The sequence below is a fragment of the Pinus tabuliformis genome, chromosome 7 (assembly GCF_031772625.1).
Source record: "Pinus tabuliformis cultivar Carrire ecotype Pingquan chromosome 7, CPIR1, whole genome shotgun sequence".
NCBI lineage: Eukaryota > Viridiplantae > Streptophyta > Pinopsida > Pinales > Pinaceae > Pinus > Pinus tabuliformis.
Genome location: NC_142293.1, coordinates 662,226,730 through 662,232,038, shown reverse-complemented (window position 1 = coordinate 662,232,038; position 5,309 = coordinate 662,226,730). Strand labels below are relative to the sequence as shown.

General features: G+C 40.3%; 1 long non-coding RNA gene across 1 annotated transcript; it reads right to left on the bottom strand.

The window, feature by feature from the left end:
* Positions 1 to 3,626: 3,626 nt before the first annotated feature.
* LOC149249186 (uncharacterized) lies at positions 3,627 to 4,966 on the bottom strand. Its single transcript, XR_016265818.1, has 3 exons — positions 4,875 to 4,966; positions 4,468 to 4,586; positions 3,627 to 3,715 (listed from the first exon to the last, which is right to left on the bottom strand). It is a non-coding gene; the product is annotated as an uncharacterized LOC149249186 (long non-coding RNA).
* Between the last annotated feature and the right edge of the window lie 343 nt (positions 4,967 to 5,309).

The following is a 5,309-nucleotide window of genomic DNA, read 5'->3' as shown; positions in this document are numbered from 1 at the left end:
TGTCGCGAAACCACATTGCAGAAATCATCACAACTAGGGGTCAGGTATGCAGAGGATTTGATCAAATCAAGGAAGCCGCTGTGAACCACTTCCAAAACCTTCTCAGTGCAGAAAAGGACGGGAGTGAGGAGGATATTGCAGAATTCCTCACAAATATTCCACAGCTAGTCAGCGCAGATGACAATAACACTCTTTTGAGCCCTGTCACGGAGGAGGAGATTGCAAACATTGTCTGGTCCATGGAGCCAGACAAAGCACCTGGGCCTGACGGTTTTTCAATCCACTTTTACAGAAAATGCTGGGATCTAATTAAAACTGATCTCATCAGAATGGTTCACGGTTTCATGAGGAAGGCAAAGATTGGAGGCAGTATAAATTCTACCTTCCTCGCCCTAATTCCAAAGGAAGCAAGCCCAAGCTCTTTTGACAGATACAGGCCAATCTCCCTGTGTAACTCGTCCTACAAGATTGTGGCCAAACTGTAGGCGAATAGAATCAAACCCCTTTTGCAAAAATTAATATCTCCTGCCCAAGGGGGATTTGTGAAAGGAAGACACATTCTGGACAATGTCATTCAAGTCCAGGAAGCTCTACACTCCAGCCACTCACGCAAAGAACAAGGTATGCTCATAAAACTTGATATGTGTAATGCATTTGACAGAGTTAATCGTTCCTATTTGTCAGGGTACTTTTATCCTTTGGTTTCAGTCAGGACTTCATTAATCTTATCAAGGCATGTCTGGAGAAGATTTGGATTGCGCCCATGATAAGCGGTAGACCTGCTAACTTCTTTTTAGCCACCAGGGGCTTGAGACAGGGCTGCCCCCTTTCACCCTTTCTCTACATTCTGATGGCAGACTCCTTGAGCAGAAAACTGAATTTGGAAAAACAAAAGGGGTGTCTACCAGGGATCAGAATTGTGAAAGGCATAGACCCTGTGAACCATGCACTTTTCGCCGATGATTCACTATTGCTTGAGGACCTCTCCAAGAATAGCTAAATCCTTCAGAATCATACTTCAGAAATATTGCAGCATCTCGGGAGCACTGGTAAGTGAGAGGAAAAGTGCTATGTATGGGTGGAACACAGAGTAGCACAAGATTGAGACAATTCCAAACGAGTTGGGTACACAGGACATGCAGATTGGGAAAAAATAAAATATTTGGGCCTTCCAATAACACTGGGATCCAACAGAAATCACCTGTGGGAGGAAGTTATCTCGAAATTCAAAAGGAAGATCACTGCGTGGGGAGGCTTTTGGCTAACCTCAGGGGGCAAATTAACGCTCATCAAATCAGTCCTCTCTGCTCTGCCCACATTCCAAGCGTCTCTCATGCTGGCTCCAAAACTAATCTCAGATCAAATCTCTAGACTCATGCGCAATTTCTTGTGGAACGGTGGGAGAGGAAACGCAAACAGATTTCATTTAGTAAGCTGGGATATGGTGAAACGCCCGCTGGCAGAAGGTGGACTTCAAATCCGCGACCCAGTCCACGCAAATTTAGCTCTGGGTTGTAAGTTGTTATGGCAGCTCCACGCAGAGCCTTCTCATCCAGTGAGTCAGATCTTCAAACTGAAATACCTTAAAAATCAGTCATTAAAAACATACAATACGGAGAAATCCCCAAAAGGAATGCAGGTCTGGAAACTGTGTAACAGAAGCATTGATTTTTTCAGATCCCACTTGTATCGAATCCCCGGTAATGGCAAAAATACAAAGCTATGGAGAGACAGTGTTATGGGACATCGCCCTCTAGCAGAAAACCACGAGATTACAGAGGTAAGAGTCTGGCTACAGTCTAAAGGTATAAGGAAAATAGAGGACATCTCCAGCTGGGACAGAAAAGGGAACTGGCAATGTTGGACTTTCCCCAGAATCCCATAACATTTAAACGCTCAGTTAGACGCTCTTCAAGCCGCAATCTCTGACTTTGCCCCAGTGCACATAGAAGACGAAGATGTTTGGGGCTGGGGTAAGACCGGGGTATACACAGCCAGTCAAGGATATTATCAGATGCAAAGCAAAAAAGATTCACCACACCCGGAATCCGTGTGGAAGCAGATTTGGGACAGCTTCGGCATTCCCAAAATCAACTTCTTCTTCTAGACACTGTTCCACAACAAAATTTTGACTGGAGATAATTTGTGTAAGGAACATAGCTGGACCACATAGATGCGTCCTCTGCAAAAGAGCCCCGGAAACTGCAAATCATCTGTTTTTAGCCTGCGAATTTGCAAAGGCGATCTGGTCTTTCTTCCTCACCGGGCTGAACGTGCCTCCTCCAACTCAAAGCACGATTGACACCATGTTCTCCTCTTGGAATGACAGATATCCCTTCAGCATAGTCAGCAACTCACTTTGGCAAAAGGTGTGGATCGTTGTACCAAAGTATGTCTGCTGGAAACTTTGGTTAGCTCGGAATGAAATAATATTTAACAACACAGAATTGCCCGCAGCAAAAGTGGCGGAACAGGCAAAGAACCTCCTCTTAGAAACACTGAACCACTCCTCAGTCAAAGACGACAACTCCTTGCGAACCGAAGAAAGGGTGTGGATGGATGCTTATACAGGAAAGGCCAATCTACCAGCACCCAACCGCACAATGCACAAAGGAAAATGGCAGATCCGAGAACCAGAGGACAGCTTCCAGCAATGGTGGAAATCACAGGCCAAGTGCACCATTTTTTTCGATGGAGCCTCAAAAGGCAATCCAGGGAGGTCTGGAGCAGGAGGGGCGATCTTCTTTCAAGACGGGAAAAAAGACGACTTCAGTTGGGGCCTTGGAATGAAAACCAACAATCAAGCTGAAATTCTCAGCCTCTTGAAAGCCTGCCAAATGGCCAGAAAAGGAAATCCAGAAGAAATTCTAATCTTCGGTGACTCCGAACTGCTGATAAAAACGATGGTAGACAAGAAAAGACTCAAGGACCCGGTGCTAAACAAACAACTTTCAAGAGTGACCAGAATTCTGAAAGAATTTCCATCGGTCCAATTCTTCCACATTCTCAGAGGATTAAACAAGGAAGCAGACAGATTGGCGAATATTGGATGCACTTTACAGGAAGGAATGATCAGCATAAATGCAGAAACAGCGACCATGGATATCATCCCCTAAGCAGAAAGAGAGCCAATGTAAATTCTGAAAATTGTAATGGTTGATTAGGCTCTGCCCAACCTGTTATCTATCAATAAAACATAACCGTTTCAGTTAAAAAAAAAAAAAAAAAAAATCTTGTATATGAGCTAGAATTTCTCAGTTTTCAGTGTTTTATTTTGCGCAGAGTTTTTATGATGAAAATTGCAGTTGTGACTTTATTCGTTGTTTGTCGTAGCAAATAAACTGCATAATTAAATTTTTAGTTAGAAGAATAATTTCCAATTGCTGCAATAGATAAAAATTTAACACCCTCATGTATGAAATTTTATGTAAACATAGCATTTTTCTCTTTTTGAAACAAAGAAAACAAAAAGAGTCAGGGTAAATGTAAGGATAATTATTGAAGAAAACCATAAAGAGCAGAATCCAAATGATCAGTGCTCTGGAACCTCACAGAATCATTATATTCACAAAGCATAAATGGGAAAAATAATTGCATAGGGTACTGCTGATGAGGAGGGATTAATAACCTCATTGAATCGCTGCTTCAATGCGATGGTGCGAACAGCTTCCCTGAAATCTTCAGTTCTGTCCCTAGTTCTTGCCATTTTCTGTCACTGTCAAAATTGTTATCGAGATTAAGGATTGCACATTTTATGAGACTGATACGACATTTGCTGTAATTAAAATGAGTCTATTAATAGAGTCAGAAACAACAAAAGGCGGTATGTAGACAAATCATAAAAACAGCTGACAAGAAGACTTGAAAATGCCTCACCCAGATTGCGAGGCAGATACATCTGCCTGTCCAAGTCTGGATTTTATTAGCAAATATTAATAATATTAATTAATTTGAAATATATTTTGATAGATACCTACATAATTGTCCAAAACAGGAAAAATAAATAAATAATATAATAATAATCTAAATTTTAAGGTCATAGCCAAATCAGACACCAAATTGATATATGAGAACCTGCTGTTGTGGGGCAGGGGACAAAAGAGTTCTCTGATATGCAACCAGCTTAGATCTGGTAAAGAGAGCAAAAATAGAACAACCCACATCTGGAGACGAACAAATTAGACGTGTACTCAATTCTTGCAGTTGAAATGAGCTAGTAAAAAACCCTAACAAAGTTATCTAGAGGTGAAAGAACCACCTCGAAAGCAGTCATACGGGAATTATCATATTATGCCAGCTTTTCTTGAACAAAATGAGAATGTAGCAATTTTGGCTAAATTTATTTATGGGCCATATAATGCTATAAGCATTTTGCAGCTGGAAGACCATATAATTTGTTTTAATTTGGCATTTATTTACTCTGATATTTGGTACAATTTTCAACAAACAATAGAGAGAGAAACTCACAGGAAAGATCCTCTATAGCTGATGTAGCAGGTATTCAAATGGATACTTTGATTTGTTCTTCGAGATTAGCTTCTAGTCCAATTTATGACACTTTTGTATCAATAATTCATACCCTGTCGCTGATTAATTCATGGAATCAGTCATTCTTTTCTGATCGAATCACCACCAACAGTGAAATAATAAATGAATATTTTACTGAACGAAGTTGCAAGTGTATATAAATAATTTAGTAGGTTTTGAATGCAGCCGTTTAACCCACAAACAGTCCAAATTGGAACGAATAACATGGACTGAATTCTGAAACCCTACAGAAATTCTAGATTGGGGGGGTTTTTCGGAAGCCTTGCTATTAATAGTTTGAAAAGAAATTGTTCATGCTATACAAGTATAAAAAATTGCGTTGCTACCTATTCAAAGAAATTCTGGAATGTTTGTAAAGCATAGCCAAAAGCCCAGAATGACCACTATATGGCTTCCAATGACCGCCTCAAACAAGGACTACTGCCAATTTCACTCAAAATTTCTTCAATTCGATAATCACAAAAATCTGAGAACAAAGAATGGTGGGAAAAGCTCGCACGGAAAGTATATACACCTATCAAGTTTGAATCAGCAATGCTTACACCTTTATCTGCATTTCCATATACGAAATTCTTTCCCTTGGAAAGAGAGCAAGGCATAATAAATATTCCTCAGTTGTTATGATATCTTAGATTCGTATTTAAAAATAAACCATTTCTCATTAGTTATAACAAAGAGAATAAGATTGTGGATTAGTATATCGAAAGATTTGTTTTCTCGGCAGTCATGGGGAAGGCTGATATGTGCAGCCGAGGAAGAGA